This window comes from Corvus moneduloides, chromosome 2, assembly GCF_009650955.1.
Source record: "Corvus moneduloides isolate bCorMon1 chromosome 2, bCorMon1.pri, whole genome shotgun sequence".
NCBI classification, from domain to species: domain Eukaryota; kingdom Metazoa; phylum Chordata; class Aves; order Passeriformes; family Corvidae; genus Corvus; species Corvus moneduloides.
This window is the reverse complement of record NC_045477.1, coordinates 66,298,057-66,325,809: the sequence shown is the minus strand read 5'-3', so window position 1 is coordinate 66,325,809 and position 27,753 is coordinate 66,298,057. Positions and strand designations below refer to the sequence as shown.

The 27,753-nt window shown below is 35.2% G+C and overlaps 1 long non-coding RNA gene across 1 annotated transcript; it reads left to right on the top strand.

The window, feature by feature from the left end:
• Positions 1-15,350: 15,350 nt before the first annotated feature.
• Positions 15,351-26,480, top strand: LOC116436507. Its single transcript, XR_004237028.1, has 3 exons — positions 15,351-15,660; positions 20,791-20,862; positions 26,169-26,480. It is a non-coding gene; the product is annotated as an uncharacterized LOC116436507 (long non-coding RNA).
• Positions 26,481-27,753: the final 1,273 nt, after the last annotated feature.

Sequence of the window (27,753 nt, the reverse complement as noted above, 5' to 3'; positions counted from 1 at the left end):
CTCTAAGGTACTCTTTTTTCAAGTGTGATCAAAGATGATTGACCACTATTTATTGGTCTGCAGTTCTGTGTGTGATAGAGAACAGAAAAAAGTTGATCATTAGAGGAGTGGAAGAAAAATGAAACTGTAGAGAAAAAAGGCTAAATTGAATGCACTGGTAAAAATTAGACAATGACAGAAATCAGGACAAGAGTGAAATAATTTCACTTGAAAGTTTCTTTTAAATGATGAGAAATGCTGCAGTGTAGACCTTAACAAAGGATAAAATTCCCTTCTCCAATCTGCACTGCAGTTCTTAATGGTACATTCTGCAGTTGCCCTGCATACAGGGCTCCCACTGATACTAATAAATGCTCTTTTCATAGAACTATTGCAGAATATGAATAGAAATCAAGAAGATAAAAATTTTGCTGTATAGAAGGGTTTCCTGATGTTCAGAGGGAAGCTCCTGTGTTTCAGTTTCTGCCTCTGGTCCTGTCATTAGGCACCATGGAAAAGACCCCGGATCCATCCGGTTTACACCCTCCCTTCAGATATTTATATACATTGATCCCTTTCCCCACAGCCTTCTCTTTTCCAGGGTGAAGAGTCACAGCTTTAAAATACCATTTTAAAATACCCAATTAAGGAGTGTTATTAAAGAATTTATAGAACAATAGGTAAAAGATTTTTATGATTTATTTAATTTGAAATCAACACTGGTATCAATTTAAAGAATGTATAATTGTGGATGCTAGCAAGGGCTAGCAGAGGAATTTTCCTGTGAAACTTTCCTTTCTCATAAGGAAGCAGTTAGAGAAATCCAGCTTCTCCCAGCTTCTCTGTGAAAGTTCTTGTTCTCATGAGAACTGGGTGGATAACAGTTTTTAAGAATGTAAATCATTTTTGCAGCTGTAAATTGTTGTGGAAGCTGTAGAATTGTTTTCAGTCTTGAGAGAAAAATATGCGGAAATGGGTGTCTTACTGCTCAGCCTATCACCTTGGGAGGTGGAGCGCCAATAGGCCAATCATGTAATTTCTCTTTTGCCAACCATGGTATAAAGGTTATGGATGATTAAACGAGGTCACTTCAGCCATACCTTACAACCTGGATTTGTGTCGTGACTCCATCGTTACTGGGGATAACATCGACATATAATATGTTAGTTGACAAAGTAATTGCATTTATACACATGTGGTGTATTGCATATATTTAGATCTGAATGAATTTGTAGAATTACTATTAAAATAAATCTTCATTTTAAAAAGAAAAACTAATGCAGTATTTGATTGATTATTTTTAAGGAATTTCAGTAAACAATCTTCATGATCCTTAGTATTTCATATATGACATGTTTTAATACTTGTACTCAGTACAAGAACTCAGTTATAATAGTGAAATGGATTTTCAAATACGTATCAGTAATTTCTTTCAAAGACCAGAAAATTAAAAAAGTTACAGGTAAAAGAGTAAAATTGTACATTTGGTAGACAAAGACGGGGAAAGGAAAGAAGGAATTTTTAAAATTCAGACTAGCTCAATCTAAACTGACTGGGAGTCTAAAATAGGTGAGCAAGATTTTTTTGTTGTTGTTTGTGGGTTTTTTTATCCTAACTAAGATAAAAACAATAGAAAAACAGAGATTATAAGGAATCCAAAGGAATTTCTGCTCAGACAAAGCAAATAGCTTATTCCAAAGCCTAGTAATTAAGGAAAACCTTCAACTTCTCATCTAACTTCAGACATACGCAGTCTGCTTCTCTCTTTGATGTATTGACTCAAGGATTTTTTTATAATCAATACAGAGTAGCAGGAATTTTTAGGCTGTGATTTAGCTCATCTTAAGTAGATATCTTAATTTAGATGAATCACATATTGCAACTGTCTGGTTTTTTTCATTAACAATAAACAAAAGCTGAGAACAACTACCTAAGATGCAGACTTCTCCATTTAATTGGATAAACCCTCTCTCACTTCATTGGGTCTTGGATTTCTAGAAGCAAAAATATGTTTTTTTGTAACTGTATAATGAAACATATCAATATGCTAAATTAGTCCAAAATAACCCATGAGGGGAAGAGGATGCCTATTAAACTGAAAATGAGTGATTCTGTTCACTCTAGGACTGATTCTGCTAGTTTCCCACGAAGACAAATTGATTTGGGGATATTGAGCTGACCAGCTTGTATTTAAGTTTTAATTGTAACTGAAGTCCTTGGTGCAATAAACTTTCCATGGAAAACAGTAATAAAAAGTAGTAATTTATTATCCTCAAGTTTCTGAATACAATAATTTTTAAATAATTCAACAGTTAAGCAAACACACACGTTCCCCTTCACATGCATCCCCTTCCACATCTACCCAGGTGCCTCCCCCACCCCCCCTCCCCTCCCCCCAACCAGCCAGGATCAGCACAGCAGATATTTAACACCTTAGAAAAGACTGAAATGCTAAATAGATCTCTTCCTGTGCAAAATATCTGGTACAATCATGGGAAAATTTTATTTTAATGTCTACATCATATTTAAAACACAGCTTTATATTTTATTTCATTTGCAGAATATTTTCATTTAATTTGTTTAATTAAAATCACTTATTTCTCATGCACTGTATTTCTATGAATATTTTCTTCTAAAAATAGAAAAAAAATTATGTATTTTCAGGATAAAACATTGGCTTATACAATTTAAACAATAATGATATGGAAGCATTTATTTGTCCCTCACTAAGGTGGAATAAGTATTTAATCACAGACCATTTACAATTAAATACTTTACATTTATAAGATGGTTTCAAAAATTTTTGATCCTCATTGCTTATTCATTGTAAACAGTAATTTTTCAGTGAATGGAAAGTATGTGTGGCATATGTACATCAGTTAAAACACCAGTTACTACTAATGGCCAGGCCGAATTACAGTAAATAATGCCCTGAATGATGTTATGCTGCCTTCTTTGTCACTTCATGACACAATAAAGTGTTGAAATAGAGTTTACCTCTTTGATAGTCTCCCATGTTGAAACCCATCCCATCTATTTTATATTGTAGTTCTTATACCTTTTAAAATTTGATATGTTCTACATGGTTTTCATTAGCCTTTCTGTTATAGTAGTGAAAATCACAGATAATAAAATTTTGTGCAACTTTGAATATAAACCGAGAGAAAACTTGCTCCTATACTTAAACCTGAATTTCTTCTGTATTCAAACTTTATTTCACAACCATCAAGAGTCTCATTTGTTGCTGCTCAAAGCCCTGTTCAATCTGATCTTGAACACTTTCAGGAATGGGACATCCACAATTTCTCTGGGCAACTTGTTCCAGTGCTTCAGCGTCCCCCCAGTAAAGAATTTCTTCCTAATATCTAATATATGCCAGAATTAATAAATCATATAAAATCTGAGGAAAGTTTTGAAATTATTTTGATTTGAAACCCTTTTTGTATTAATAACAACTTACAGATGACTAAATTATGTGGATGGACATTTGATCTTGACACTTTTTGAACAGTGCATGGAATTTAAAATTAAAACCAGTAAAATTACAAACTTCTTACAATTTACTCTTTCCTCTGATATTCAAAGTTGCATATGCCAAATCTCAGACGCTCTCAGAAGAAGTTTTTCTTTCAGACTAAAATACGGTTTATATAGAACACTAGCACTAGTGAAGGTTCTCTGGGCGGTAAGGCGGAACGCCTTCTCATTGGGTTTGTGTACACAATGCATTTTATCCAAACTGGAGAATTCATCCTAGGTGTGTTACATCCATAATTCTTACTGCACCAGGCCTCAAGATTCTGTGAAAATGATCCTGTGGACCTTGAACATAGCTCATGTGAAACAGATGAGAGGTGGTGCTAAAGAAGTTGAGGGAGAGAATAAAGAGCATATGGCCCAGTAGAGACACCAGAAGCTACTTTTTCATATGATCCACAGCCTGAAAAATTGTTTAGTTCGATTTAAAGGCTGTGTTTGACAAACAGGGCTGAAATAGATCTTCAGAATATCTTGTAGATCAAAATCCCTTTAAACAAATTACCCTGGCCAATTACCTTGCTGCTGATAATTCGCACTTCACCCCAACTGATCAGGCCAAACAATGTTGTTGCAAAAGTATTGTGAAAAAGGTAGGCACATATTCACAGATGCAGGGGAAAATCCCCTTAGATGATGATTCCTTAGGAAAGTGTAACAAGTTATGTACCCTTACCTACAGTGCAATATCGTTGGTGGGTTCACCATATGTCAGCACCACTTTAGAAAATAAAAGTTTGATCCACAAAAAATATTTAATATGTCCTGTCTTATCTGCTTCATTTCAGCCAATGAATAGGCTATGTTCCATTAGCAAAGTGTTTATAGTCATATTTTATTTAAACTGTGATAATTCTTTATTTTTTTTCTAAATCCAGCCACTGTCTATCCATAATGTCCATGGTAGGGGTGTAATTAAGTTTCACATTCACCGAGTCAAAAATATCATTCTCGTTATCCTTTTATTAAATTCCTGACACCTAACATCAGTCTGAGATCTGAGAAACAAACGTAATTTGCTGTTTGCCAAGTATCATCTATGTGATACAAATTCTACTTGTAAATCACACCCACACGCTGCCATATGATACTACTAGTAATGTCTTCACAACCTTTTCTTCATCGTTAGTTATTTTGGTGAAGTGAATGTTTAGAACATAAGCAATGGCATTTGTTCAAGATGTGCCAGAAAGAGCTGCAGTCTGTTCACTTCTTCGCTGCCCACGTTAGCACTGTGCTGTAAAAAAGAAAGATTACTAGGAAAAGTGTTACTTTTAGTCTAAATTTGTAAATGATATTCGGAATGCCCTGTTAAATGGCAAGATGCTATTTTAAAATATGGCATCTTAAGGGAAAAAGTCTGCTTTAAAGAGGTTTTGAGATGGTTGTTTCTGGGGGAAAAAAAAATGGAGGCATCCCAAGGTCTTTAGCTATTTTGAAGATTGGTTAAAAACACAGTTCCTTCATATAGGAAGAAAAGAGGACAATAAACGCAACTCATTTTAAAATGGACCTATATATGTTTCTGGTTGGGATTACTGGACATAATTTCTTGTAAAGTCGAGGGACTGCAGTTAGCTCTCTAATATTTTCCTTGCTTGAAGTTCATCTGCATTTGCTCCTATATCCAGAGTCTCAATTTATTAGTGATGCTATAGTCCATCTATGCATTGAAATATGCAACTAGAGCATGTGTCTCATACTTTCTAGTTAAAATTGGCTGGAACTGAATTGGTATTTACAGTGACTTATATTACAATATTCTTATTTTGACAAGTTTTCTTTAGACAATCTTTCAGCAGCAATATCAAGTAGTACAACTTGCAGCAGGGAAAGCCTTGTGAGAAGAGAAAATAGCTACACTCCTGCTTTCTCAAGTTTCCTGTAGTTAAATCAATGCCAAAAGGCTTTTCATAGTAATACTACTGTCTTGCAGGAGTACTTGATATAATCCTACCTTTGATAAAATTACTAATGGGCTACATTTTGCACACGGCAGAAAATTTTTGTTTTAATAATATGGTTTTAATAAGTTGAAAACATGAACTTATGCACCAGTTATATTGACATTCCATGTGGAATGTATGACTACTTCCTAAGTTTCACAATCTAATTTAGAAAATGTTCACTCTGTGTGACTTAAAAATAAGAATTCTAGGCATCTTCATTCATGCTGTTATTTTTTTAAAATAAACTCATTTTACCAATAGAAATATTTTTCCATGACAGCTATGGAAAATACCTATGTTTACTCAGTATTGCAGCATCAGTATATTGTTTATAATTATTTCAACATGGTCCCAAACATTTCTGACTGTAGACAGCAGAGGTTAGCAACAGTGAATGGGAATAACTTCTGAACAACTTCAGTAGGTTTCTCAGGAAAAGGCTTGCTTTCTGCCGCAGCAAATTTTCCCTGAGATATTGTCTGGTTAACAGTTGCATAAAAAGAGTATTTTTGCACAAATCTTGAGACAAATTCTGTCTCAACTTTACCAGTGAATTCAAAGAGGGTAAAGATGGGGCTTCACACACCTCTGTGCACTTTCAGTACCCAGAGGGGGGTGACCCCTGAAACAAGTTTTTTATCTCTCTTCAGTGCACAATGCATATCATCACTTCATACATCTTTTTCTGGGACTCATGGCAACTAAGTACTAAGAGGCTCTCTTGCTTGCTAAAGTGGGTTCACCAAAAAAATTTGTACCGTTCGCAAATTTGAACACGACTACAATAGAATGAATTCAAACACTGGCAGGATAATACTCTACCCCAGTAGTAACATGCCACCATTAGAAGACTGTGTAAAAATATTGTGTACATGCCCAAGTTCTGGGTTGTTTAAAGTCTTCACTCTAAATATATTTTACATTTCGGACATATTAAAAAAAAAATTATACTGGAAATGAGCATCTCTCACTGGCTCAGGGAAATATGAACTGCACATCTTCATGATTCTAATTCATTGGATTTCAGGCAAATTGACACCAACTCTTTTTCCACAGGTTTTCTATGAAACTAAGGAGTGGGAGAAAACTTTAAACACTGAAGATATGATTTTGTACTTCACAAGTTGATGGAAATTTTGCTATTGGTTTCAACAGCAATCCATATATCAATTCTTGCCTTTGACCCAACAGCTTTTCCTCCTTGGTAATTCAGCTCCTGGTTTTGGCAGAGTAAGGAATACTTTTACTTTGTGTTCTTGGGTTTTTTGAGGTTGAATATATATGTTTTCTAGCTGCCTTGCTCTTGAGAACAAATCATATGTAACGTATTATCACAATCTCTATTTATGGCACATTTTCCATTGCAAATTTTTACAGATTGTGTAGGAAAAGACAACAGCTTCAAAGCCTTATATAATTTTGACTTTCGTGCCAAATGAGCCCTCAGAGAAGAACCACTCAATTGATTCTTCTTTTACTCTATTCCCTTCCTTTCAAAGCACTCAAGACACAGTGCCTTTTCAGCCATCAGTTGCATCAGGGCAGTGGGAGAACTTTATTTTACTGAGAACACTCAGTATGGTCCAGGATTGTAAATCTGTAAACAGTAAGCTTGGGTGTTACATTAGGTGTCAAAGGCTGCAATAAGACAGAGTTCCAGGACAGCCACACAGATCACTATCGACATGCTGAATCTCACTCGAAGTACGTGAGAGAATTATATCATTTTGATTTTTGTTCCAGGAGAAGAAAGCAACAACATGCAGCAGCTGTTGTTTCTCATGTGGAAGCTCAGAATGAGACCATGGAGTCTTCATTCCAGCAATGTTCCAGCCAAAGTTGCAGGTAACTGTAGCAAGAACTAGATCTGAAATGTTTAAGCAGATCAAGGAAGAAAAGGAGAAACTTATTCATCTGTAGAAGATTTTGAAATTCTAGGGCAGGGAGTGTAGCACATATTTTATATGGTGGGCTCACTGGTCTGACACTGAGCCCAAGCAGAAACATGATGTAAAAAAACCCAAACGCACACGTATTTAAATACATTATTAGTAGGTAGTTGTCCTTCTGTGCTAAATGCCACTGGGTCCAAGAGCAGCACTGTCTTTCCAGAAAGCCTGTTTTAAATCTTCCAACTTGCAGCTCTAGTCCAAGCAATCCCTGTAAGTAAGGAAAAATAATCCTAGGATGTCTGTGTGATGGGAAACTGTTCCATGAGTCATGTATATGTTATAGACTCTCCACTTGGAAAGCACCTTCGAATTCAAGACCATGTCCTGAAAAAAAAGTAGATAATCTCAGCAATAGGAGTCAGTGAAATTTTGCTCCATTTTTCCCTTTTTATCTTGCAGAGATTAAATCTTACCTATGTTCCACTCAAACACAGTGATGGACAGGAAATTACAAAAAAGCTGAAAACCATTTTAATTTTGATGGAAGAAATAAACTGAATTTTTAAATTTACCGTTTTTCTTTCCCAGTAAATGTTGCTGAATGTCTATCAGGAAAGGAGAAAGCAAAAAGTCTGAGAAAATCCTGAAAAATAAATTTATTGCTGAGACAAGTGTATTGTATTACCACTGTCACATGAAATAATCAGAGGGAAAAATTTAATTGGGAAGAACTGCACATCGTTCTGGAAAAAACCTCCAGCAGCAGTCTTACAGACATCAGTTCCTGGTACCAGTTTTAATAGTTGGGGTTTTTTTAAATTTTGTATAAGATAAAAATATTATTGCACCTTTAAGTTTTCTTAATATAATTGTACACATGGCCTTTTTTAATACATATGCTATAGGACACTGTGAAAGTAATTAGCTATAAATATAAATGCAAAAATTTATAACTATTTAGAATAAAGTAAGTCTAATGTGATATAATAAAAAGAAAACAGCAGTTTTCTTTTGATGAAAAAAAAAACTAAGGAAATTGTAGAGTGCAGGCATATTATTTCACTTCCTGATGAGTAGGTTTGCTATGGCCAATGGATTTCATTAGGAAGAAAGAAATTCCTTTTGAACCAAAAACTCAAATTGAATTTACATGAATGCTATGATGTTTAATTTCACCAATCATGAACAAAAATTCTCATCACTTGATATGGAAATCATGCTGGTAGTGGACATCAGGATACCTGGCCCATGCATCTGGAACATGAAAAAGCATTAGCAGGCAGGTAAGACTGTGCTCCTGTACCAGTGAGAAGAGAGTGCAACAAGGACATTTTCCTTTAAGAGTCTTCAGGATTAACAGCAGAATAATTTTTTTCATGTGAAGTATTTATGAATATAATTAACCTTTAAAATAACATTGTTTTCAAAACCTTGTTTACAGCATCTCTTATAGACAGTTATTATAGATATAAAAATAAAAGCATTTTTTTCAAACTGTTGTGCACTCTAAAACAATCTACAATAAAAATAGTATTTTCTCATGCTGGAAATTATATGAATTACAATAACGCCTTGTAGCACACTTGGCACTTTAGTCTCTTGTTTAACATAGTTTTTTATTCATCTAACAAGTTTCACATTGACTATTTTTCAACCTTAATTAGTGGTGCCTTTGTACTTATGCAGCATCCATGGAGAATTTCTTAGGTTTTATTCTGTACGTGATCCTAAATGGCAGGTTCTGTATTCTGCCATCTGTCTAGCTTTCCTGTTTGATGCAGCTTCTGAGAGGTATTTTCAGATTTGAGGACTACCTTCAAGAATGATGTTAAATATATGCATTTTACTTCTTGGTTAATGCAAAACTATTTTTCCTTTACAGCACAGTAATAATAGGAGAATAATGATGATAGATTCAATTCTCATACTAATATACCAAGAACTATTATCATCATCAGAAACCAAGCAAGTCATATTTATTGCACATGCAGTACCACCACTAATGCACATTACCCTGTAAATTCAAAATGAATCTCTATCGTAGGAGTGGATTGAATTTTTCTATTGATATTTTGCTTAAAATGGAAAACTAATTATTTTGACAGCCAATTCATATTTCCAACCTTTCAACTACTGCTTTCAAACAATTGAAACATAGCAGTTTATAAAACTATACAGTACAGTACACAATACCAGGTCAGGTCAGACACATTAAAAAGAACAAAAAACAACGGACAGATTCATTCACATCTGCAAGTCCTCAAGAATATACAAGCTCAAATGTCTCCAAAAAATCAGGCTGGTAGCACAAGCAATCTTGCTTACATCACCCTCCAAAGCAATCTTCTGCACCCCTGCCTAATACACCTTCTGCTCTATTCCTTGGACTTCACATTTGCTTATCTACAGAGTCCTGCCAACTGAGTCAAAGTTTAGATAATAGTTTTCTGAGATTTAGAAATGCTGTGTTACATTTATTTATTTCATCTCCAAGATTACTGTAAGTTTCTGAAGTTAAATATGTGGAGTATGTCACACACATATTTTGCATATTAATTCTCCTTCACATTAAAACTTCTCACAGAGCTCTGTGACACCTTACTGCAAAAATATATAGCTGAAAAGAGTGGTTAGGGGAAGTTAGAATAGCCAGAAAACCATGTAAACAATCTAACAATAGAGCCTTGAATTTCTGAATTAATTGTGAATATAATGAATTCTGAATATAATTACACCATGTAAGGTCAAAATATAATATTTAAAATATTTTCATATAATAATGAGCATGGGAAGAGAGAATCCAGACAGACATCTTTTTGAAACAGTTCCAGGAAAAAAACATAATCTTAACTTGAAAGTATAGCATTAAATATTTTTATACAACCTGAATTGTCATTACTTATGACATTACTTATGTCATAAAATAATATGATTTGTATAAATGAATTGGAAAACAGGAAATAAGCTAAGAAAAAGATTCAAGCTATAAAAGATATGAGTTTGTCTTACTGTTTAAAATTTTCCTTCTATTCCAGATTAAAAATATTAGGTGGCTAAATGGTCACACATTATTTTAAAAAGCATCTGGATATAAAAAGCACATAAATTTCTGTAGGACTCAGATGTCAGGTATTTCTGAAAACCTTTATTTGACTGCTTCCCAACCCTGACTCAGTCCACTTAAACCCAGCTGTATTTCAGATGTGAGTGAAACTGTACATGTAATGCATATAGGTTACATATAATCTGCAGAAAAAGCTAGATAAATTTGAAGATCTTTTTCATGTCATTTTAAATGGCATTTAAGTTCTTTGTACAAACACACAGATGGGATTTCTGCTGTCTTCTTAAGGCCACTTCCTCCAGAGACCTCTCCATTAAATCTCTATAGTTCTCCTCTTCTGGTGATCCCCAGTCAGCACCAGGATTGTCCAGCTGTGTGTAATTACTGTATGCTATTGCTGTGCACTGAGGGGTTCTGTGTGACAGCATCACGTGAGCCATCTTAATGTCACCCTATTGCTATAAACTGAGGTACCTCAGCTGGACCTAAAGGGACAAGATTGTGCAATGATTTCATAATATAAATTAGGTACTAAAAAGGGGGCTGGAGAATTTAAATATTTCTGCTTCCAGCTTAAGCAACACTAAGTCTTGGTCTTTATCTGAAAAATTACGTGAATTAACCCATTCGGCATTCATAGGCCAGTAAAAAATTGTGAATAATATACTAAGGACTGTCAAAAGAGCAACAATTGCAATAATTAACTTATAAAAATAATTTGTTTGAAGAAATCAGGAAGAAGGAGTAATCATGCATATATCCTACCCTGAGTATCATTCTGTTTATTTATACAGGTTTCTTATTATATTCCCATCTAATGCATTGGATGTGTGCTTGTGATGACACAAATACTTGCAAAACTTGCCAGATAAACCATGCATTCTCTTCAAACAGCAAAACATTTATTTACAGTTGGATTTGCTAATTATATTTGGACTTAATGTTCTTAAAGGTCTTTTCCAAGCTAAATGATTCTATAATTCTCGAAGTCACACATCCTGCTCTATTGAGATATGTCATCAGACTATGCTAATACAAATTTTTGGAACTGCTAATTAAAATTCTACAACCACAGTGAAGCTGGGGAGGGAACACAGGTCACTACCATTACCTTGTGGCATGCCAATACTTCCTTTTAATCACAATGCTTTTCATTTTTAAATCCATGACATCAGAGGCACTAATTAAATGTCCTTGGAGCAGGAAGGAAGCCTTCTTCTCATTTTACTGATGGGTAAGCTGAAATGCAAAGCAGTTAATTCAAAGTGAAAAAGTAATAAGGTCAATACTAAAACTCATCACAGTTTTGTTTACTACCTTAAATGCTTACTATCCCAAACACAATAACAACTGTAAAAACATTGTGGCTACTTACTTTTTTCCTATACCTACATGGCAGGTAGGTATATATTGATTCCAAACAATGGTAATCCACAATAAAGCATCCTTGACATCATGTTCAGGTTTTGCATAGTGAGCTCTTCATCTGATAAAGTTATTCCATTGCAATGGTTTGGGGAATATCTTAGAAGGCTGGGTGTTTGGTTTTAAACCATCTTGACCATTCAGGTATTCAGCAGTCATAAGAAAGTTTAAAATAAGATATGCATTGATTTTCGTATATGACAGACATACTTCTACAACAGAGAAGGCTGACCTAACATTTTACTACATATGGGTGAAGTGGTGTTCTGTTCCCCATAGGTTTTTCTATTTATTCTTAACTGCTTTCCTACCAGATTAGTGAGCTAAACTAGCTCAAAAAGGAATCAGATGAGTGCCAGAGCTTTCAAACAAAAAAACAGATGCAAAATGGTGATTTGTAAGTGCCTTTGAAAATATAAGTTTTTGTAGTTTTCATAGATACATGACATTCTCTAGAATGATATTGCTCCAATATATTTTTTTAGTTTCTAAATTTTATGCCTTCTTTTGTCTATTTTAGTAAATAAATTTTCTTTGATATGTTCTTTCAAGCTGAAACTGGTTCTAGTAGGTATAAACACACTGGTAGGTAAAAGTAGACTATAAAAGATAACATTCAGAATGTATTTCCCTTAACTTTCCATTAAAGCAAGTGAAAAAGCAGGCAGGAGATATTCAGATAATATGCTATGTGAATTGAAAAGAACCTGTCCTTATTTGAAACAACTGAGAAACTCACACAAAGAAATACAATTCAGAGAGATTAAAGGGTCACATATGATGTCAAATCTATACTTTTAATGATTGAATTAAACAAGGTTTCTCTAAGTACAATCATATAAAATAAAGGTGAATTTGCAGAAGCAATTGAACTAGATCTGTTTTATAAATACAGTGTTTTCTAATTAAACTGAGGATTCAGGAATCAACCATGAAATTAAAAGGATTTAGGAACATACAAATACCAAGACTGGCAGATTATTAGATTTAACAGTCTCTTTGAGATAACATTTATTTTTAACTTCTTCTTGTAGTGGGTCTGATGCCATTAGGAATGCTGCAATTAAAAAAAAAAAACAAACAAAAAACCCCAAAAAACCAACACTCTCAAAAAGCTTTGAGAAAGCAGAGAAAAGTATGATTTATAGTGGTTAAGTAGTCCTTTAAAAGATGTCTCTTGGAAAAGAGATAAAAAAACTCTAATGACTGTGGAGTACATTACGAAATTGTAATGAAGCATGTAAGGGGCAAGAGCCTGTAATAAAAATAGTATGCTGGGTTCATCTGTTGAAAACATTCCAGAATGGTTGAAATTATGATTCATTTGTTATGGGAGAAAAGAAAAGAAGAAAACATAAGGAAAAAAAATATTTTGAATGTACTTTCCCTATTCCAAGATGGTATGGTGGCTTTATTTCATTTTGTCACTAAGGCTATTTCATATCTTATCAAATGTTTTGCAGTAGAGAGTGAGAGTGTTCACACTAACCATACAATATTGATGGATCTCTATACAGCAGCAGATATGGTTTAGCAGTCCTTCACAATTTAGTCCTCCAAACTGAATGAGTGTGGCAGATTTAACCTCACTGCCCAGTCCACCAGAATCCTTAATTATCTTTAAAAATGCTTTTCTATATCTCATTATCTGGACATGTCTCCCTATCTCCACTTTGAGCTCCTTGATCTTTCATCTACAGGACGAGATCAAATTTAGTCTGCCAAGGATACAGCCTTTCAAAACCACATATTTTATCTTCTGTGTTCTTAAAAGTATATTCATACTGCAGGGATCAGTTTGGAAGGTCCTAGACTTTTTGTTTCTCAGATCTGTTGCTGTGTAAAATAGCTCTTATTTAAATTTTTTCTGTGCTAAAGTATATGGTCTGTGCTTAAATTATTGTGATGCTAACGCATTATCATATATTCTGTAGTCTTACAGAGTATGCAGCAAAGTATTCTGTTCTTCTGAGGATATTTTACTATTTTTATGAGAAATGCTGAAGGTCTGAATTTAGTTGCAAAGGTCACTAATTCGCAGATTGCAAAATTGTTAAGTCTAGTAACAGTAGGGAAAGTGTGCTGTTCTGTGTGTGTAAATGTCAAGTCAGCTGCTGTTGGGATAAAAAGCATGAACATAACCAAAGATCTCTGCATGGATATAAAAGAAACAAATAAGAAGATATTTATTGTGATTTCTGCACTAAGGAACAAGAATAAGTATGAAGCGCTAATTTCAGTGGCTAGACAGTATCATCTTTGGGCCAGTTCTCTTCAACATCTTCAGTAACAACTTGGGCACAGGACTTGAAGGAATAATGAGTAAGTTTGCCAAAGACACCAAATTGTGAGGAGCTGTCAGCTAACTCCCTTGAGGGCAGAGAGACCCTGCAGAGAGACCTTGACAAATAAAAGAGATGGACAATCACCAAACATACGAAGTTTTACAAGGGCAAGTGCCGGATTCTGCACCTGGGACAGAGCAATCCTGGTTGTGTACGTAGACTAGGGAGCAAGAGGCTGGAGAAAAGCGCTGCAGAAAGGGACCTGGGGTCCTTGTCAATGGCAAGCTGAAGATGAGTCAGCAGTGCCGTGACAGCCAGGAGAGCCGGCCATGTCCTGGGGCTCACCAGGCACATCATCGCCAGCCAGGCAAGGGAGGGGATGGTCCTGCCCCATTCCCCACTGGGGCAGCAAGTGCTGGGGCAGTTTTGGGAGCTATTAGAGAGCATCCAAATGAGGGCTACAAGGACAGGACTCGAGGAAATGGCACGAAGCTGAGTTAGGGGACATTTAGGTTGGATATCAGGAAGAAGTTTTTCATCCAGAGGACGGCTGGGCACCAGAAGAGGCTCCCCAGGGAAGTGGTCACAACATCAAGTCTGTCTGAGTTTGAGAAGCATTTGGACAATGCTCTCAGGCACATGCTGTGATTCTTGAGGATGGTCCGGTGCAGGGCCAGGATTTGGACTCAATGATCCTGATGGGCCCTGTCCAACTCAGCTGATTCTATGATTCTATCCTGGCCACTAAAGGTATATTGCTTGGTCTCACCAGATTTTGATCTGCTATTGTTGGTTAGAATTTGTTTACTAGTGACATTCTGTAGCATATACTGGGTAATGATGTTTATCACAAAAGACAAAGTGCCTTTTCTCAACAGAAAATTGAACATACACTCTATAATCTTGAAAAAATCTTTTCCTTGAAACAACACTGTTTTATGCCAAGTATTCCTTCCAGACCTTAAGGAGAAAGAAGGCAAAATGATGGGTCATATTGCAATGAAGTATTGTAGATGTTCCAGTTCATTAGACCTATATTTATACTTCCACTATCCTTTTGTAAAAAATCATGGTTTTGTATAGCATGTAATTTTCTAGCAAGACACATTTTTGCAACTGAGCCCATCAGTCTCTGTGAAAATATATTTTAAAAAGCACATGACATATAAGTAGGCAGTGACAAGTGGAGGAAAAAAGTATGAGAAGCAGCTCTCTATGATACTAAGGTGAGACAAGAAGGAGGAGGAGGTGCTCCAGTTGACAGAGCAGAGGATCTTCTGCAGTCCCTGGAGGACATCATAGTGAAGCCAATTGTCTCCCTGCAGCCCGTGGAGAACCATGGAGAAACAGCTACCTACACTGCAGCCCATGGAGGACTCCACACCACAGCAGCTGGATGTGCCTTGAAGGAAGCTGCAGCTTGTGGAGGGAGGACCAGAAAGCCATCCTTGACCTTTACCACATAATGGAAGAGTATGTGCAAATGTCAAAGAGCTGCTCTTATCTACTCTTTCCAGTTATTGTCATAGGTAAGTAAAAAGACAATATAGGAATTAGAAGCCTAAATGCTTTAGCTTGAGGCTCCCATTCTCCCTGCCTCCCCCCCCCCCTTCAAAATTTAGTTTTATATGATATAAAATTCAATATAAAGTTCTTAAGGCTTGGTGTTCAGGTATTATAGAAAATTGGAAGTGCAAATAACTCTTATCATTGTACTTTTTTTCTTTTCACAGAAGTAAAAAATAAAATTACTGTTTGCTAAGGATTTATGGAAATCAGTTGGTAGAGGTGGTGAGAATGAAGAGTATAATTAATCTGAAATGAGAATATCATTTAGGTACCTCAGTTGTGTACAAGTTCTTTGCCAGGAACTCTAGACTTTTAAACAGACTTGGGACACAATAATTATCTCTGGCAATATTTTAGTGTCTATAGTACATTCATCTTTAAATAGCTCTATCTGTTTTATAGTTATGACTTACATTTTAAATTTTATTTGAAAAGAAATATTTGTGATTCAGATCATTTACAGTTCTGAAGCATTGCAGTTGTTGACAGTTTTTGCTGTCTCCTGAGGGCAGGAAAATAGTCTTTGTAACAATACTGAAACAAACTAGTTGGAAAAAATATTTTTCTTCATTCTTTTCTGTCTATTCTAACAGGCACAGCTATGAGTCTTACCACTGCTATGAGTCCGAGCTGCCTTGCCATGGATGGCAAACTTGTAGTGGCTGGCAGTTTATTTGCACACATTCCTGATCCTGGTTGTTAACTGTTGTGCAGAAGGATCTGTCAACTATTTTCACAGAAGGACATTCTTGAATTGCTTCACTTGTTTCTGAACCAGAGAACTAAGCTAGCACTGCATTTCTGAGATCTTGCTGTGCTAGCCCCCAAACTCATTTCCTTAAAATGAATTTTACTTTAAACCAAAGCTCTTCATTACTTCATGATATAATCCTGTTCTTAATGTTCAGGATATTGTTTTATAACCACAATAATATATTCCAGTAAGCAAATATAACATCTGTCTTAAGTAGTATACATCACTTGGCTTTGTTTCATGGATCATAACATATGCAAGAAATGTAATTAACAATAAATGTACAGGGTGGGGTAACTGGCCACAGGTTTAGGATTCTTTCTCCAATTAATTTTGCTTTGAAATTTAGCTCTTGTCATTTCAAGTGTGCCTTTATTAAAGCAATCAGCCTGTACCACAATGAAGAACAATAAACAGTGGCTGACCATCACACATCAGTTCTAATAAAAATACTGGTCCAAGCCCCAGAGTAGCACAGGGGACTTGTAATAAAGCCACAGTTCTGCAGGCATTTTCTCAGCCTGGAGAACAGCAGACTGGGGAGATGTTATAGCAGCCCTTCAGTATGTGAAGGCAGCCTAGTAGAAAGAGGGAGATGGGCTTTACACAAGAGCATGTAGTGATAGGAAAAGTGTTAATGGCTTTAAAACCTGAAGAGGATATGTTTAGTTTGGATATTAAAAAGAAATTCTTTACCATGAGGGTTGTGAGACACTGGAAGATGTTGTGGATGACCCATTCCTGGAAGTATTCAAGGCCAGGCTGGACAGGGCTTTTGAGCTTAACCCAGCCTAGTGAAAGTGTCCCTGCCAGTTGGCAGGGGGCTTTCATTTAGGTGAGCTTTAAGGTCCCTTCCAACCTAAACCATTCTATTATTCTATGATAATATTCATACTGTGCAGTAGCAGTAAGTAGTTTAAGATAGAAATAATAACAGACAGTATTGATTCTGAGAAATCGCAGTCCAATGAGTTTAACTGTTTCGGTTTTACATATATGGTCAAAATAGCTGTATTATTTCTAGTAACAGGCCTGGCACTTAAATATTGTACATACAAGAGTTTTATAATTTTTAAGGGTTCTGTCACTTGGGAGTTCCTTTCCTTTCCTTTCCTTTCCTTTCCTTTCCTTTCCTTTCCTTTCCTTTCCTTTCCTTTCCTTTCCTTTCCTTTCCTTTCCTTTCCTTTCCTTTCCTTTCCTTTCCTTTCCTTTCCTTTCCTTTCCTTTCCTTTCCTTTCCTTTCCTTTCCTTTCCTTTCCTTTCCTTTCCTTTCCTCTCCTTTCCTCTCCTTTCCTTTCCTTTCCTCTCCTTTCCTCTCCTTTCCTCTCCTTTCCTCTCCTTTCCTCTCCTTTCCTCTCCTTTCCTTTCCTTTCCTTTCCTTTCCTTTCCTTTCCTTTCCTTTCCTTTCCTTTCCTTTCCTTTCCTTTCCTTTCCTTTCCTTTCCTTTCCTTTCCTTTCCTTTCCTTTCCTTTCCTTTCCTTTCCTTTCCTTTCCTTTCCTTTCCTTTCCTTTCCTTTCCTTTCCTTTCCTTTCCTTTCCTTTCCTTTCCTTTCCTTTCCTTTCCTTTCCTTTCCTTTCCTTTCCTTTCCTTTCCTTTCCTTTCCTTTCCTTTCCTTTCCTTTCCTTTCCTTTCCTTTCCTTTCCTTTCCTTTCCTTTCCTTTCCTTTCCTTTCCTTTCCTTTCCTTTCCTTTCCTTTCCTTTCCTTTCCTTTCCTTTCCTTTCCTTTCCTTTCCTTTCCTTTCCTTTCCTTTCCTTTCCTTTCCTTTCCTTTCCTTTCCTTTCCTTTCCTTTCCTTTCCTTTCCTTTCCTTTCCTTTCCTTTCCTTTCCTTTCCTTTCCTTTCCTTTCCTTTCCTTTCCTTTCCTTTCCTTTCCTTTCCTTTCCTTTCCTTTCCTTTCCTTTCCTTTCCTTTCCTTTCCTTTCCTTTCCTTTCCTTTCCTTTCCTTTCCTTTCCTTTCCTTTCCTTTTTTTTCTCTTTTCTTTTCTTTCTTTCTTGAGTTGTCTTTTCTGGTCTTTTTCTTTTCTCATCTTTTCTCACCTTTTCTTGTCTTTTCTTGTCTTTTCTTTCTTCTTTGACATTAATTTGCATACCATTAAGTAGTTACAGTTAATGACTCTTCCCTAAATATCATTTTTAAGTATAAAAATGGATAAATAACAAAATTGTGAAGATAGAGCATTTCACAGTGATTGTAAAGTCAGAATTAGAGTTAGATATTGAAAAATCAGAAATACAAAATTAAAATTATGGAATAGATGGTTTTAAGGGATTTTATCTGTATTTCTGTGATACAGATTATGACTTCAATTTTTATGGAACATATCTTCTGAGAATACATATTAAAAGTTACTACTTTAGATAATGAAAATATTTCCAAAATAAGGAAATTAATTTATGCAGATGAAAATATAATATTCAAAATATTCAACATCCAGTACAAAGGACTACCATTATATATTAAGCTTCATGGAGATTTCTAATCTCACAGAAGCATAGGAAGGTTTTTCAGCTGATTAGAAAATCTCTAAAAACAATTTATCTTTGAAAAAAGATAAATAAAGATCAGAAAATGGAACACATCCACACTTACTATATGTTGGTTACTAAATATTAGGTCTGTTGAGTGGATGAGTACACTTCCTGTTCACACACACATATTCCTTCCCTCTTCAAACAGTTGTGTGATTTTGGGTCTCAAAGAAGGGACTGTTTTTTCTGTTCAGTATGTTTTGGTTCTCAGAGTCAAGGGGTATTCTTCCTGGATGTGAAGTTCATAAAATTAATAAAATATTTGGTAAAAATTGTTACACCTTCATGTGAACCATTTGGGCTGCTTACATACAATTCTTTTTCTAAATATTATGGCAATTAAAGAATAATTATGTCAACAACAGATCATCTTTTGTAGAAAGACATCCATGGCATGTTATTACACACCTATGGCATACATTTTTTATTAAAGGACTTTTTTTTCCAAGAAATCTCTCTACATTTAATTTTTCCAATTATTGAACTCTGGATTCATTAAAATATGAAAAAACTCTCATTAAAACCAACACCTTGCTTTCCAAGCATCAGCTACCACAAATATATTTGGTTTCTGTCTAGATAATACCATTCTGTATAGGTAAATTTTAGGTATAACCTTGAAAATAGATTTTCTTTTATCAGTTTATATTTTTTCAAATATCATTCTTCTACAAACATTGTTAAATTTAATATAATAATAATAATTGTTTCTAGACATTTTGACAGCTAATAAGATAAGAAATCTACTATGGAAACTTGCCTAAGCTCATTTCCTTTACAAGACCCTTGTGAGATGTGGAATGTAGCCAACAACATGGTGAGAAACCCATTCCGAAATTACCAACTGAATAACTTGATTTGATGAACTTAGAAAATTCTTAAGTGTTATTAGCAAAAACACAGTTTGAGCAAACAGAGTTCAGATTAAGAAAGAACAGGTTTGTTCATTTGTTGGATTTCTGGAGGTCGATATTGGAAGCATATCGCTACAAATACAGTGAAAGAAATATATATTGATTCCTCAGCTCCATAAAAATGTCCAGTAGAGGCTTTGTTTGTAAGAGGTATGCAATAAATACACACTTAATTAAATTACAGACACATACTTTTGAATGGACAAATCATAAATTTACCCTCTTGAAAATCAATACATCAATCATTATAGAAATAATATGAGCAATAAATGAAATTGCAAGCTGGTTTTAATTAAAAGGTAATAGTGCAAATATGTCATGTATATTTTTTCAAGATCATATTGCAGTGCTTCTGCCAACTATAAATACTACCAGAAAAGCTGAAAATAAATACCTTTCATGGCACTTAGTTTAACTACAGCAGTTTTCACAGGAAGCACTTAAATAACCAGCAGTACATTAAAGTTCCTATCAGGCCTTCTGGATTAGTACTTGCAAGTTACTAAAATGTATGGACCATGGTATAATTTAAAGTAATTCGGTAAGAAAATATATGCTGAGCATATATGGTACCCTGTCCTTAATTCCTATCTTGCAAAATAAAAAAGTAGCCATCATTATAAATATGCAAATTAAAGCATATGGAACATCTATGCAAAGAATGCACTATAAATTCAGGTAGAAATTATAATCTATTGAAAAGCTGATCAGTGAAGAGAATGGAGCAGATGCTGGGCTGCATCACATCACTACAATTGTTTGTCTTCATCTGACAGAAACCTATTGAGCTGGAAGATCCATTTTAACCTTAGTTTAAGTAGTGACTCAGAGCACATACATTTAAATAACCTTCTCCAGATCTTTTCATGTCTTCTATTTTCTTTATGAATAGGGAGAGCTTATGCTACAGATTGCAGAGACACTAAGTAGTGACTAAAGGAACTTGCCTATCAACTGCTTAAAGGTAAGTGGTTTTCCCACCATCCTTCTTTTCTTTTCCTTTGGAAAATCTAGAAAGATTTCACTAGAAACAGTAAGGTCATCTATCACAATATCCAATACATCCAATGAATGATGTAGAATAAATATTGTTCTCCATAATGTCCTTATTTTACCCTTTCAAAAACTTGACTTTCAGTGGGAAAATTTGGTTATTTAATCTTGGATGTTTAGACTCAGTGAAAATTAAGTTCTCCACTTTTCAAAGGTAAATTGTTAGGAATTGTTGTGAGAATTGCTTCTTCAGCAATACGTTTTAAAAGTTATTGCCAAAAGGTAGTAGTGAAATTTGGAGTGTAGGAAAAATCTGAAATAAATTAAAAAAAACCTCACCTGATTTGTAGAATAATGTACAGACACATATAAATATACATAAATAAATGAGTATTTTATTCCTGTAACCAAACCATCCTGCACAATTTAAGTTGCTTAAAACCATAGAAATATTACAAGTAGTATTTTCAATTACAATAGAAGAAAGCACTGCTATTTACTTAGTACAGAAAATCATATTAGAAAAAATATTCAGGCCAAAATAGTTTCAGAAGCAATATGGTTTCAAATAGACTTGGATACTTTCTACTCCTTAAACTGCCAAGGGCTACCCTTACATTGTGGAAGATAAGTGAAAAAGTGGCAACTGAATAAAATGTATCATTTGATTGTTTGTTTGTGAGATTGAGTTTTTATTTTTTTAATTTATTTTGTTTTGTTCTATTTTGTTCCTAACACAAAACTTGTTTATTATTTGTAATGTTAATTAATCCTATCAGGAGATATTTAGGTTTTGATTTTGGAAATATATAAAATTTACAACAGTTTTTATAGAAGTAAGTGGCTAGAACGCAACACCAAACAACTATCTGGAAACACATTTTTAATGTCATGTTTTTCAAAAACAAACTAATTCACAGAAGGCATGTTTCAACCTTGAACTACAGGTACAATTTACTAGCTGGGCATTTTTGTTTTCATAGCTCTAAATACGATTTGATTTGGTGGCAACCCTATTAAAGAGAAAGGTGTTTCAGAATCTTTGGTTTCCATAGGACACTATCATCTAGAATACTAGTGAAAAACTCACTGAAATTAAAATTCTCACCTTTTTCAGATGTGACCAAGTAATCATTGTACCCCTTTATTCCTAGATACTTGAGACTAACCATTTATTTACAGCAGAATTCCTTACATTGCTTTTTAAAGGTGGCATTTTTTTCTAAATACTTTGACTTTTCTGAAGAACAGTGGAAACCAAAGTCTATAGGAGTCAGTATCAGAGCATTACAAATTAATTCACCAGGAAAAAGAACCAGATAGCAGATGAGGAGATGTACTTATTTTTTCGAGTCTAGATTCTAATAGTGGGATAACTGCCCTTGGAGCAAGATGGCAGAAATAGACATACAAGCAGGTTGCTCTGAAAAGTCTGGATGAGAAGCTCTGGTTTGATAAAGTGCAAGTGTGTTCTGGGATTCTGGAAACAAAACAAATGGTTTTGATCAATGACGGGAGAAATAGTGGAGAAGTACAATGGGAATACTCTTATTTAGTGGGCTTGTCTTCTATAGACAACACCACAATTGTTTTATAATATTGTACAAATGACAGAGCAGTCAATTAGACCATTTCTGGAAATTTTTGCCAGTGTTCCAAACAAAAAAGCTTTTGCAAATATTAGCAAAAAACCCCACCTGTTTATCCAAAAAGCATTAAATTATAGATTGTAAAGGCAATTAAAAATGCAAAAATTGCCAATGGAAAGCTAATGGGTGGCTAAACATGTATCCACAGGGTACATGTCTCTAAAGAAATACTAAAATACATTAATTCTTTATATCATAATCCTATCCTCCTTCGTATTCTAAATGTGAATTAAAAAACATAATTAAGGACTCTATACATATATGTCAGATTCATCTTATATATAAAGCAAAAATGTTTTCACTGGTTTTCTTTAAGTTCTGCTGACTGCATTACACATTAATTTACATGCTTTTTTGCTTCTTTCTGCTATCAATACTGTGCAACTCATGCCATCTACAAAGTATGATTTCTCTCACCTAAGTAAATATATTTAATCTTTAGGGTCCCTTTATATTAAATTGACAGAAAAGTAATTAATTTGTTCCACCTAACATTGATTCTTTTGGTAAAGGTCACCTTGAGAAAACTTTTTTCTGCTAGGATTCAACTCAAGGATTGAAATAATTGAGAAGACTGGTAGGCACTGGAGCATGGAGAGCCCTTCAGCCTCTGTGGATATATATTACAGAATAAAATTATCAACTCTCTAAACTCTATTGACTGTACTGAACAGAATTCTGACTATAATCTGTTTCACATGTAGATATCCCCTTTAAAGATATATGGTAAGATTAATCTCACCTCCTGTTCTGTGCAGGTATTTGTATTTCTATTGACTATTTAGGAAACCTAGATGAATTTCAGATGTCTAAAGTTAGGTGAAGCCTAAGTTAGGTGAAGCCCAAAGTTAGGTGAAGCCCACTCTCAACACCTAGAAACTCCTCCCTATAAACTGCAAAACCCACAATGCTGCAGTTCTGTAAAATTTGCCAAAGCAATGACTATAGCATTAACTGAGGTTGCAAAATACCTGCACACAGACATTTTTCAAGATATTCACAAGATATTCTTTACATAGGAAGATTTGAAGACACATCTTTTATCTCTTTGCTGAATAAAACCCCCAAAATATATTACATTTTTGAATTTAGCACTATTTCTATTACAATTATTTAACTTTGCATGGCTTAATTAAAAATCATCCAATTCAGAGAAAGATTGGTAAACCCAGATAGGAAAGAAAATCAGAAACTGGTTACTCAGAGTGTGAGTAGGAAGACAGGGAAAGATTTAAAAGAGTAAGGAAACTAAACAGAAGCAGTGACAATGAGAGACATCCTGCAAGTTTCCTGCAGGGATTATGTATTATTTAATCAGTGACAAAATTATAAGAGCCTGCACATTTGATGTCTCACCACAGGAACACAATAGGCATTATGCATAGTCATAATTGCCAAAGTAACATGGCAAAGAGAAGGAAATACACAGAATAATATAACTGAGTAATAAGACTTTTTCAATAATTGAAATTCAGGTGGTGAATTATTCAAATAACAATTTTTATATTGTAAAGCAGCAGATATGGACAATCTGGTAAACTGCATATATGTATCACTTGAACTCAGAAAATGATTCACAGAAAACTACAGATTCTAGTTTTGATCAAAAGTTCCTGAATGTCAAATAAGAAAGTATAAAAATGCAAATCAGAACATTTGTGTAAGGTACCAGGATCCAAGGATCAAGAAATTTGTCAAGGCTGAAAAAGCACAGCTGAATCCTCACAAGCTCAGCCTATGCTAACAAATTAACAGTGAATCAGAGTTTTGTCTATTACTAAGGGCAACTCTGTGGAAAAACCCTGCATTCATACCATTAAACTATTAAACTCCCTTATGCTTCAGGACATCATGAATACATCCACAGTGCCTTTTGGGGGTCATCCATAGTCAGTGCTAATTCCCCAAATGTCCTAAGAAACGCTTTAGGAGACTGTAACTGGCACAAGCTTTTCAGGGATCATTCCTACAGACTAACAGAATATGAAATACTGTCCAGGAGCATTTCCAGGAGCTTTAAGATATAGATGCAACCCAAGGCTTCACTACCGACGTTGTTTACCATTCCATTTACTTTTCAACTCTTTACTTCAAGCTTAGGCAGCTTTCACAACTGTGCATTCAATAAACCTCTCTATCTGGTCATTCTGTGATTTCTCAGTCTGATGCCCTTGAATATTAAGTGTGTATCTTGCTCTCATTAATAGCTTTCCTTCTGGCATGCTGCTTCCCTGTACACTCGGGTGTACTAACTGGAAACCACTTCCTATCTGTTACACCAGTTTGTAATCCCAGGCTTACTTGTGAGGTGTGAAGACTAAGGTATGGCTCAAGAAGGCTTCATTAGAAATGCCTGATAGTCCACTATATGATTTTCATTTTAAGTTGCTTAGCAACCTTTCTCTGGTATCAATCCCTGCATACAGATTGGCAAAAGGCTCTACAAAGGAAAGGCAGATAATCAAGGAAAGGGAGAGATATATGAAAGAAAAATCTGCATTTATTAAACTTATTTTTGTGAATTAATTCATGCCTGTTCATTTTTTCACTGATTATTAGTAGAAGAGCAAAGATGTCATTGTAATCTGTGCCCCTCTCCAGTTTAAGATGATGCCAGGAATTAATGGATTAAAAAAAAAAAAAAAAAAAAACACAGAAAAAGAAAAAGAAAAGAAAAGGATTTGTGTCATGACAGTTGTAGACTGAAGGATCTAAATGCAAAAATCCATCCACTCTTCCCTCGAACTTCCTAGTGGGCTATTTAGATATTACTTTATGCTTTTTAGAAAGGAAATTCTTGAGAGTTAATAATGGGCTCATTTTTAATGCTTTCCAGCTTTTTTTTCACATTGGTACAAGTTCTATAAATGAAAAGCTGTGGAGTTCTGGAAACTGGAACTGCTCTACAACACAGACTGTTATTTACCATAGGCTTGAAATTAAAGACACTTTTAACTTGTTTTAATTTTCATAATTATATCAAAGGCTGAATTTGTGGAAAATCTTGCATCATTATCATATTATGCATATATATCAGGATATAGATACTGTACCGTGACATAGAATAATATCAAAATTATCTTTTTATGGTTATGTCTACTTATATCTGGAGTCTAGCAACAGAACCAACAGAAGTAACATACCCAAAATAGTGCAAAATCAGCTGCTTCCAAATGAAGGCCAAATGTTGTACCTCCCTTTGACTACCTTTTGATAAAGGCCATGTGTACTTCCCTTATGTATTCAGCTAGAGCCCTAAAACTTTGAAGTACAGTTTTATACAGGCATGGGAATGGATCCTTGAATGAACAGTTATAAAGCACAAAGAGTTGTGCATCCAGCTTCAAGCACTTCCCTCTCAGTACGTGACTCCCATGGCTCTTATCTCAGATATCCCTTTGGTGTACTCACTAATAGTGTAAGGAAATTTAATTTGAAAATTTCTCCTCTTTTTTATATTGTACAAGATAGAATTTTGCAACTGAAGGCAGTGATCAGAAAAAGACACAATACCATTCAACTCTCAAACTCCAAAAATTTAGACTAATGGTGCGGAAAGGATTGTGAGCAGGATAAAAATTATAGAAGTATTAAATCTCTCATAAAGCCTTTTTTTTCTATTCCCTAGGTATTCCACATGTCAGAGGGATATGGACTCAATTCCTAATAGCTACTGAAAGAAAAGACATAAATTGGGATTTACCTCAGTAACATTTTGATTTCTTAGTCTTGTGTCTGAGCCTCTGACATCTACTTCCCTGTCTATTTAAATAAACATGTACCTTGTGTTACTATATATTTTGACTGGTTTTGTTGCAAGAGAAAGTGAACTCATGTAAACTTGGGCTGAAGATGAAGGACTTATGATGCTGACCACCTGAAGCAAACACTTCCTGCTTTGGGTAGATTAAATCAGTACAGGCTTCTTGAGGCTTGTGGGCAGCCATCCACAGTGATGTGCCACTGGGAGCTTGGTCCATATTACTGATTATGCATGGAACTTGAGCAGTTTAGCTGGTCACATGAATGCTGACACCACTACAGAAAAGATCAGGCATGGCTGTCAGGTCTGTGAAGAGACTGTGTTACTGTAGAAATCTGTCAGTAATGAATTCTTGCAGTAAGTATTGCATGCAGTACTTCTGACTCCTATATCCTTATCCAGTACACAATGTGATGACAATGAAGGAAGAGGACACTGTGTCTGTATATCCTCCCAGGCCCACGCAGAACATCCTTTATATGTTTTCCTTTTACAATCCCATCTATTCCTACTTAGCCCCCCTCCTCGTCTGTGTCTTATATTATAAGTCTTCCACCTTACAGGGCAAAGTGGGAAAACACTACCATCCTACATTCTAGTCAGTGAGGGAGCAATCTTCAGCTGCCAGCATCTGTGTGCTCTTAGAGCAAGAAGCTAAATCATCAGCCACACTGCACTATAGATAGCAACTGTAATATTTATTGGCTGAGCATATGTGATATCTGCATGATCCACCTAATTGGTTTTTGCTGTGACAGATGGGAACCATGGTGTCCAGGTGTGCTGGGTTTTGCAAACTTTCTGCTTCTGTAAGACTAGAAGTTGTGACTCCTCTCAGAATTTTCTTAGAGAGATGACAGCATTTTGTCCATGAAAACTGAATCTTCTACTTTCTAGGTAGTTCATCTGGGGTTAGGGGAAAGAGGTCTTGCTAGCAGAGAAGGAAAAATAAACCTCCAAAGTTTGTGGGTTTTGCAAAGCAGGGTAATGATGGATTTGAAGAAGGAGCAAGACTGAGCAGAAATGTGGAGGGAATGAGTAGGAATAGGAGGTTTTAGTGTGATGCCCTGCAGCACTTTCCCTTCATGGTGTTGTATTGTCATCTTGATAAAGCTGAGTCACCTGAATGACTCCAGCTGAAGGCTGTCTATCCATAATATCTTCCATTGTGTAAATAGGGAAGTAGGATGTCTGCCTGTAGGCAGTCATCTCATGATTAAATGCAGTTTTGAAAACGCACTAGCCTAAACTGACATCTCTATTTTTAGGCAACTGAATCACATCCCAACAGGAACTAATGCGGAAGTATGAGTGGTCATTGTGAACCAAAGGATCTCCCTGCAATCTCTCTCAAATTTCCTACAATGAATATGAGAATACTACTTTACAGAATTACAAAAATATGGTTGATGTACCATGGAACCTTCAAGGAAAAGAATTATGGTGAAAA